A 10,849-nucleotide genomic window follows, 5' to 3' on the forward strand; every position below is an offset into this window, starting at 1 on the left:
TTCACTGACAAATGGATAAAAATATTCACTCTTAACTGTGCTTGGTTTACTCTCAATTATACTGTTATAAAAGTCAAGTAATCAAGTAAATAATATTTAATAAATTTGCCAATGTGTGTGTTTTTTTTTTTAGTTCATTAATTTATTAGATCTTTTTTTTTTTTTTTTTACTATTTAATGTCCATTAAATGTAACACACTGCCACTATCAAACAATTATTATTATTATTATTTTTAAAAATAGTTGTGGAAATTGGAATAGATCAGAATTAGTTTTGCGTAAATCTGAATGACCATTGGAAAACTATTCCCTCTGTTTTTTGACATTATTTTAATTAAAACATTAAAACACACACTTTGCCTGTGTAATTAAATAAGATTTACACATTTTAAAGCATATTTAGAAATCATCCCAATACAAGTAAATCAGTTAAGTAGCTCGTTCACAATGAATAACTTTTATTCATTCAATGAATGACTTTTGCAATAATGCCTGGTGGAATAATCCTGATTTTTTAACTACAACAAAAGAAAACATTACTTATTCTGACCATTTGCAGATATAGACTTACTGACTGTTTTATTAGCTTTTTGAAAATTTGCCTTTAATTAAATATATACAGTAGTGAACATTCGAAGTGAATCAACAATGTTTTTTTGGAGCTGTCAAGACAAGAATGGGTGTTATTCAATAGTTTTAGTACAACTTTGATGAAAGATGACGATTCACTTCAAATGTTGATCAATGTATAATTAATTCTAGCACTTTTAAAATCAAATGTCATAATAAAACCAATTTCTCAAGTCCAGGAATACTAACATTATTACTATCAAAGGATTCACTGTAAAACCCAAAAAGTTAAGGTAACTCAAACCATTTAAGGAAACCGATTGCAACAAACACTTCAAGTTCAAATACTAAATCCAATGAGTACTGTGAACTCAATCCATTTAAGTTGAAATAATGAGGTATTTAATTAACTCCTTACCTTCAACACTGAGTTCGAAACTCTTTTAAAAAGAGTAGAATTAACTTTCATTAAATTGAGTTAACTACACTCATTTCATTTGATTTAGCTGACTGTTAGACAGTATAGTGTTTCAAAAATTAGTTCAGGAAATTGAAGCACACCAGAAATCAGTTTTGCATAAATCTAAATGACCATCGAAAAACTATTCCCTCTGTGTTTTGACATTATTTTAATTAAAACAAACACTTTGCCTGTGTAATTAAATAACATTTGCACATTTTAACAACATATTTAGAAATCATCCCCAAACAAGCAAATCAGTTTAATTGCTTTACTCCTTCCTTTAAGTAGCTCGTTCACAGTGAATAACTTGGTTATTGTTTATGACTTTTGCAATAATGCCTGGAGGAATAATCCTGATTTTCAACTACAACAAAAGAAAACATTATTTATTCTGACCATTTGCAGATAACAATTAACAGACTGTTTTATACATTTTTTTTTTTTTTTTTTGCCTAAAATACACAATAGTAGACATTCGAAGTGAATCAAAAATGTTTTTTTTTAGAATTGTCCTAAGAAGTATGGGTGTTGTTCATGAGTTTTAGGACAACTTTAATTAAAGGTGACGATCCACTTCAAATGTTGACCAATGTATAATTAATTCTAGCACATTTATAATCAAATGTCAGAATAAAACCAATTTGTCAAATCCAGGAGTACGATTTACATTACTATCAAGTGATTTTTAATTATTTCACTGTAAAACCCAAAAAGTTAGGGTAACTCAAACCATTTAAGGAAACCGATTACAACAAACCATTTAAGTTCAAAACCTAATCCCAATGAGAACTGTGAACTCAATCCATTTAAGTAAACAAAGCAATTTGAGCACAGAAAACCCAATAAATCAAGAGAACTCAAACTGAGTACTGTAAAACCCAATAAGTTAAGGCAACTCAAACCATTTGAGTTAAAACTAATCTATAAGAGTAATGTGAACTTACTCCATTTAAATTGAATTAATGAGGTATTTAATTAACTCCTTACCTTCAACATTGAGTTCAAAACTCTTTTAAAAAGAGTAGAATAAACTTTCAGTAGCTTTTGAGCTAACTACACTCGTTTAATTTGATTAAGCTGACTGTTAGACAGTATAGTATTTCAAAAATTAGTTAAGGAAATTGGATCACACCAGAAATTAGTTTTGCATGGTCATCTAAATCAGGGGTTCCCAAACTTTTCAGCCAGCGACCCCAAAAATAATCATATCAGTGGCTTCCGACCCCCATTTTTCAAGGTGGTTTTACTGTAAATATGTAAACGTTGCAGACACAACTATAGGCAAATATAAACATGAGCTTACTGACAACACAAAAATGCAACAGTCTATTAGCCATATAATGTTTTTTAAAGTCATTTATGAACTTAATTACATTTTGCTTTTAAAATTAAAGGCTGATGGTTGATTGTTATTTTTATGTTGTTGTTTCTTTAATGCAACTATTAACTATATTCTGTCGGTTATAAATAAAATATGGTAATTCTAATAGTTTAATAAAATTTATTTGAGTTTTGGATATCACCAAGCAACCCCTTGTCATTGTCCGCGACCCCCCTGGGGGTCCAGACCCCCACTTTGAGAACCACTGATCTAAATGACCATCGAAAAACTATTCCCTCTGTGTTTTGACATTATTTTAATTAAAACACACACTTTGCCTGTGTAATCAAATAACATTTGCACATTTTAATAGCATATTTAGAAATCATCCCCAAACAAGCAAATCAGTTTAATTGCAGTACTCCCTCCTTTAAGTAGCTCGTTCACAGTGAATAACTTGGTTATTGTTTACAATGACTTTTGCAATAATGCAAGTGTGATAGTGGCTTAATTTAAAGCCTTTTACTCAGTCTTTTCATATAATCTGCTCATTGTACATGAAATATTCTCAGGCAATAAAGTGCAGTTCATAAAGGTCTAATTGACAGGCGACATCCGCAGCACTCAGTCTAATCCAATTACCCATAGAACACACACCGCCAGCGCAGAAAACCCCCCCACACACACACTCCACGCACTGCAATATTCAAGAGCAACAAAAGCAGATTTACTTTGCCCATGGAGGGTGAGGGGGGTATTCATGTTGTGGCTGGGTAGGTCTTGGCACACTTCACATATTAAAGCTAATGAAGCGGCTCATTGAGGCGAGGACGCGGGCTGAGATCAAACCAGTGTGGGGTGGGCGCATTCAGGGAAACCCCGTGTAGAGGGTAAATTGGGGTGGATTCACGCCTGTCAGAGCGAAACCAGCCCGAATGAAACCAAATTCTCATTGAGGGGATTAGTGACACAGGATGAATCGACGGTAGCAGCTTCTTTTCACATGGTGCCAATGAAGCCACATTTTGCAGGGCGCACGAGCCAAAACCCTGAGCTGCCCATATTGCTGCAAAGTGACACTTGTCACAATTCATTAAATCTTAGCACACACCCTGACATGCACTGGATATGTATGCCAGCAAAAATCCTGTCATGCTGGGTTTTTTTTTTTTTTTTTTCCTTTAGTGCAGAGAAGAAAAGTTAACCTGCACACTGTTGTAGCTGACATGTAGTTTTGGATTTGTTTTAAGGTTTTACAAAGTAGAAAAGGTAATGTTTGGGAAGTGTTCTGAAGGAGGTGTGTTTACACTTAATTTTGATGGTCCCTGTCACAGATAGGCTGTGATTGACTTTTATGTAGGCAAGCTAGTAAGCATGCACTAACTCACACAAACCATTTCCTCTATACACACAATTTAGATGCCGGCTGAAAAAAAAAATCAAATTTACTGTGTGTGTGTGGATACCTGACTGTTTTGTGTGATTTAGAAGTTTTTAATTTATTTGTGAAAAATAATTTTTGCAGTTTGATTATTTAATTTATTCAGCTTAACATTTTGTTATTTGGTTTAACTTTTAAAATAAATCACACCAGACTCTGTTGCAATCATAATAGTTTATTTTTCATGGTTAAAACTAACAAACAAATAATATTTAGGGATGGCTGACGTGAAACTGACATTTCGACACAGTGTCGAGATCCCGAAGCGCAAGTGTTTCGAAGCATGATCCGAAACACCCAGGTCACGTGACTAAAGTGTTTCGAAACACTTGGTCACGTGACTAAAGCGATTTAAAGCATTGATCATTTCAGAGGCGTTTCAAGACCCGGAGAATCTGTATTTGACAGGCATGATCAAAAGTATTACTCTATCTCGTAGAGCCTAGTGGACCGTGCATGTGCACATTAATACTGTGTTTCAAATTTATTTTGTGTTTGAATCCCGACTAGTCCAAATACTCCAAAACCATGATTTTATGTATTTTAATCATGTTACTGTTTTATGGTGTAATCTAGACAGCATACAGCTGCGGATATGCCATCAATTTAGCATCATTTTTGTAACACTGTAAAACAATAATTCATATTTTTACAGTACTGTGATGGGTTTAGGTTTTGGATAGACGTTAATAAAATACAATGGGAAATTAAATTAATAATATAAATAATTATTGTTAACTTCTGGCCACAACTGTATCTGATCTAGCAACAACCCTGTTTTATGAACAAAACAATACAAATTTATTTACAAGGTGTTTATTCGTATCTCAGAGCAATGTTGGAACCAAAGGATACAATAACAAAGCATTACCAACTGGTATTAAAAATTATTTCAAAATAACTATATCAGTCTGGATACAAACCCACTATTCCCGCATGGTGGTCACGAACTCTTACCACTCAACCAAACTATTTGCAAATTCAATGCTACAAAGTGGGGTTTCATACCTCAATTTGCTCAACTGTTCTTTGCTGAAGTTGTTTCAGTGAAATACAAATAAAATGACCACTAGGTGTCACCGTAGAGTGGTGTTTCGAAACGTTTCGAAGCTTCGACACATTTGCTTCGATAGTTTCAGTGTTTCACGAAGCCCCGCTTTGCCCACCACTAATAATATTGTCCTACTTACATTCTGGGTCACCTCCAAACAGCCAAACCTGTATGCAGGAAAGGCAGCCATTTTAAGGTTTCCATTTCCCCAATGATTAGGGTTCTACCATGTTAGATGATGTCATAGGGGGAAAAATCAAGGAAACTATTGATTTTGATGGAACATATTAATCAGACACTTTTTTTTAGGTAATTCTGAGATGTATATGTTGCATGTTACTACCATATGTATTGTCTCTTAAAATATTTTTGACTTGCTTTGGAAGTTGTATATGTTTTCATGTGGTATGTTCTAACAAAATGGGTGGAGCCAAACTCTATAAAATAGGCTCGTTTGAGGTGCGCCTCGCCTTGGCTGCATTGTAAACGAGAGCAGGCGTGTGCAGTAAGAGGAGGGCTCAAAAATTACATCAGAAGTCGGACACTTGCCGAATCTTGCTGTTTAGCCACCTGGAAACGTCACCAGTGGCGGAGATCTCGTTCGCGTTTTTTATTGCAGACGAATGACCTCATGAAAAAATACTATGGTGATTTATAGTAAATATTATAGCATTTTTGAACATGTTTTTTCAGTATTGGGTTATGTTTATAGTTGTTGTGATGTGGTTCAAAAACACTAAAGTATTCCTATAAATTACTATAGTATTTTTAATGTGGGAGTGGATGCAATAGAAATATCACTGTTTTTACAAAAAGATGTTCAGAATTACAGAAGATGAACAGCTCATTAACTAAAAGGGTGTGTTTAAAATATAATTCTGTATATTCAACAAATGTTAAAAGAATAACAAAATAAACAGCTTATACAGCAAGAAAACTTCTAAGAAACCTAATTTGGCTATATTATAAATGAAGTAGCTATAGCAAGATGCTTTTGAGTGACAAATGTTTGTTTGACATAAAGAAATTCTTAGGTGTTTAATTATATTGACATGCTTATTAGGTCTATATAAACCGCTTTTACTCCAGCCAGATTAAAATAAATAGCCCAAGACTTTCTCCAGAATAAAAACTATTAGACTGTAGGAAAAAAAAAAAACTGAAAATGTTCTTGGTCTATTAAACATGACTTTTGACTTCACATATATATACATATGTGTGTGTGTGTGTGTGTGTGTGTGTGTGTGTGTGTGTGTCTTGTTTACTGCACCCTTTTCACTTCTCATATGAAACTACACAAAGATGAGGCATAATGACAAAACTTTGATATATTGGATTGACTTTGATGGAATAATGCTGCATAAAAATTACAATACAAAATTCACATAAACATACAAAAAGTGAAAATGACAACACCAAATAAATAAAAAAAAACATATGTAATGCTCTTTATGACTTTTTTTAATTATCAACGAAAATACAAAAAAGGTATTCAACAAATCCAGGTATAAACCTTAGTTAAACAAGATAATAAAGTGTAATGTGTCAGTCTCAGCCAGTCGTTTCCCATCATGCTTTTGGTAACGCAGTCTTTTGAGATCAACTGCTGCTGACTGCTTAATCCGAGGTACCCGCCTCACGATCGTGAGAGTTTTTTGACGCACGTTACGTGACATCAGAGCAAGGCGAAGGCAGGGCGGACACATTTCTAACAGGCATGCATCCTGCGATGATCACCGGTGATCGATTCTGCGCAGATTTTGCCCATCTCAAACGAGCCTAATGGCTCCTGCATGACGGCCATTTTAGGAAGTTTTTTTTTTCCTGTGTGGATAGTTGTGTGTTTGGGCCTAACTGTTGGCATAGCCAGAACACACCTTAATTCTGTAAATTTTGTATGTAATTTTGTAGACGAAAAGGAATATATATATTTTTGCTGGGAATGCACACATTTTTGCACTAAAATAAACACTTTGGACTGAATTTTTTCCTCGTCACTGGTTTTGTACATCTGGACCCCTGTACATCCTAACAGTCCCCAATAAATTTATTATAAAACTACTACATCATATTTTAAACCTTAGTTGATGTGTAATGTAGAACGTAAAAACCATCTTTGAATGTAATGCGCTCAAGGTTCAATGCAAAGGAAGACGTAGCAGACGTTGGCTTTTACAGAGTTAGCTTAGCAAACCCTAGAGCGAACTAAGTTTGGGGACTACAAACAAACACATCTGAGTTAGTAAGATCACAAACGCTTTAGGATATGTGAACACATCCTGTGCAGCAAAGAGGCGTGGCCAGGGATGATGTAATGTTATAGCAGAGAAAGCTAAAATGGCGTCCAAAAGCTGCTATTTTCATAGAGCTGGTTCTGCTTATGTATTTGGGCTTTCAAAGCACACGACAGAGAGAGGAGTGTTTACAAACGTAATTTTAATTATGTTTATTTACTGCTACGCTACATTATTGCTGCTATGCCTGTGATATTGGGTTTATACAACAGTTCAACGACATAATCCTGTGTATTAAAAACAAAAATTCAACATGGAGAGTAAAAATCCTTTTGTATGAGGAACTACTTGCTTCCACCATTCATTCACATCTACAGCTGACGTCAGAACAGCAGAAATCGTTGCTAATTCACAGACATAATTCACAGCTAGTGTTTGAATGATTGACTAGCACATGAGTTTTCAAACTGTGGGTCATGCCAACACCTATTAAGTGGGCGCGAGACATTGAGGCGTGCACTCGTAATTATGAAGACAACTTTAATTGTGTTCACTAGAGGGGAAATGATTAACGTTAGCTCCACAGCTATCTATCAGGCACCTATAGAGTTTATGCGTTCCAGTAAAATATACACAAACAAAATGTAGCGGGTGCTTCTTAAAATGAATGACGGTGAATGAATGAAAGTCAAACCGGTGTGCGTCAGACAAAAAAGTGCCCTTCTGAATCAAATAAGCAGGATGCCCTTCTGGATCTTTCTCTTACTTTGAAGACATACTGCCTACGTTTACATTGACATCAGTTATTTGCCTTAATAAGACACTAATATAATTAAGGTTTTACGTGAAGTGCTTTTTGAATGTTGCATCACCGGGCTATTCACGTTCATGCTAATCACATCCAATTTTGGGTGTTTTATCCTTAATTTTTCGACTTTACTGCAGTTCGTTTCAAGTTTCACTTTCACTCATGAACATTCACGCTCCCGTGACAAACTGGGGTAATAGATGCGAATATAAGGTAAGGACTTGCGGAGGAGAGTTGTTTTAATGGAAAGCCGAATGGAGAGAAAAAAAAAAACTTCGCATTTTGTGGTGTGTGTGTATATATACATGTCAGCCCTTTACTGACAGCTGTGTGTGTTTTGTCAAAAAATGCGGCGAAAAGTCCTACATGACGGTGATATTTTGACTGATGTGTTTATCTAAATAATGTCACTAATATATGCATACTCCACATGTCTTAATTCTATTTCTGTTTGACTTTAGTCGGATTAAGGTATTTTAAAATTGCTGATTACATGGTAGACTCTAATCAGAGTATTGTCTTAATCGTATTCAAGTCGTACTAAAGTATTGTTGCCCCTGAAAACATACTCAATGTTCCACTCAACCACACTGTCAGGGCTTTGCAATCTTGGCTTTGCGAAGCAGCATTTTCTGTTTGTTTGTTCATCAAAAGCAAGTATGCTATGGCTCGTGCTTATTGACTTATTTGTTCAGCTAAAAACTAATAGAAGTGAATGAGCCCAGAAGTCTCGAAAACAATTAGGTTCCAACCAGTTCCAACGGCTGCGCCCACTCTTACTTGAAGGAATAAGGTCAGTAGGTTTCATTGTGTTAACATGCAATTTTCTTCATTTTGGAAAGACTCAAACATATAACTTTTACACAGATTTGTTTTTTCAGAGTGCTGAAGGTTTTCTTTTTTTTTTCAAAACATGAAAAAGTCTGTTATGCAGCAGATCATCTCTTCTATCTAAATTAGTATAGATTAAATCTTTCTCTCGATCTTGATATTAGAATTAAAGAGCAACAAACAGATAAAAACAAATCTTGTATTAGTAGACATTTTCCAAGTGACTGCTTTCCGAATCCTCTTTAAAACATTTTTAAATATGTGCTGCATGTTCTAATTTAGATATAAATGTTTATACTTTTTTGGCTCATTGATTAATTCTGATTCACTAACAGATGTTCTAAAATGGCATGCAACTGCATATCACTTTATTTAATTTATTTCAAAGACCCTTGAAGCATTTCACAGAAAATAACCAAATGGTACAAACAAGTAATAAGATCAATTGAAAACAATGCAACCATTTCACTTCTAAGTTGTATATAAACACAACAAAAATATAAATTTTTGTTTACTCTCATTTTTTATGAGCTGAACTTAAAGATATAAAACTTTTTCTACTTACACAAAATGGTCAATTTCCCTCAAATATTGTCTACACATTTATCTAAATCTGTGTTAGCATGCGTTTCTTCTTTGTTGAAAGAATCCATCCACCTCACAAGTAAGGCATATCAAGATGCTGATTATACAGCATGATTATTGCACAGGTGTGTCTTAGGCTGGCCACAACAATGGCTTGTTTCCACAGAGTGGTACGGTACAGTTCGGTCTGTTACACTTTTATGGCTGTTTCCACTGTTAAAAGGTTCCTTAAAGTGAACCGTACCATACCACTCGAAAACCACCCAGCTATACAGAAACAGAAAACGTGGAAAAAATTTGGATCCCACGGAATGCAGACCTCTAACCCGAGCTTAAACAAAACCTTGTCGTCATATTGATGAACAGCCACAAAGTCAAGAGTAAGAGCAGAACCTGATAAAGGTGACCTATACCGACCTGTACTGTACAGTACTGCATCACTCATTGGAAACAGGCCATAAAAGGCCAATCTCAAAAGTGCAGTTTTTGTCAGGACTCCGCCACTTTGGTCTTGTTAATTCTTGTTTTGGTGGCGGAGTCATTGTCTTGTCTAGTATGTTGTGCTCGGCTCAAGTTTTCTCGGGTCTAGCACTCATAATTCCTGTTATTGTCTGTCTTCATCTTTGATGCAGATGCGGGAGATCCAGGCATGCTCTGGATGCGCACTTTCGTCCTCGTGTGTGTTGTTTGTTTGTGGCACAGTGTTCGATGTCAGCACTCCAGTCTAGTTGGTTTCGATTGGCGCTACAATCAGAGCATGCTTGTCGCATGTGTGTGTGCACAGTTAGTGTTCTCATTTACTGTGTGCTTGAGTCTTGTGTGCTGTTTGTTTTGGCGTTGTGTAAGCACGTGGCTTCATGTTTACATTGAGAGTTTTGTTTCATATAAATGCACGGGTAATGAGTTCTCTCATTGGCTGCGTCTTCTAATTCTAGCCCTGTTTTCTCGTGAGCACATGGCTTGTGTTGTCTCTTTTGTTTCATGTGCTCTCCTGTCTATTGTCTAGTCCCAACTTCCTTGTTATTCCATTAGTAGTTTATTCATTTCACCTGTTAATTCTTTCTCCTTATTGCTCCCTCTTGTCTGCTGTCCTGTGCCAGTTCGTCGTCTTTACAGAGTTAGTCTTGATGTGTGCTGTCCTGCCCAGCCCAGCCCAGCCCAGCCCAGCCCTGATCCTTGCCAGTCCATCGAAGTTTGTTTTGTGTTAATGTTTTCCCCCCTCTGTTTTTTTTTACTTATTTTATCAGTGTGTGGACTTGTGGGCATAGTCGCATTACAACTAATGGTCCCACTTTATATTAAGTGTCCTTAACTACTATGTACTTACATCAAAAATAAATACAATGTACTTACTGTGTTTATATTGTATCTGAGAACACTTGTGGGGCTTTTGAGTTGGGATAGAGGTTGAGTTATGGACAGATTTGGTGGCATGGGTAGGTTTAAGGGTGAGTTAAGGTATAAGGGATGGTCAACTGTAGAGGTGTGAACCTATACTGGTCTCACGGTTCGGTTCGGTTACGCTTATGATACCTTCGATTCGGT

This window comes from Danio rerio, chromosome 12, assembly GCF_049306965.1.
Source record: "Danio rerio strain Tuebingen ecotype United States chromosome 12, GRCz12tu, whole genome shotgun sequence".
NCBI lineage: Eukaryota > Metazoa > Chordata > Actinopteri > Cypriniformes > Danionidae > Danio > Danio rerio.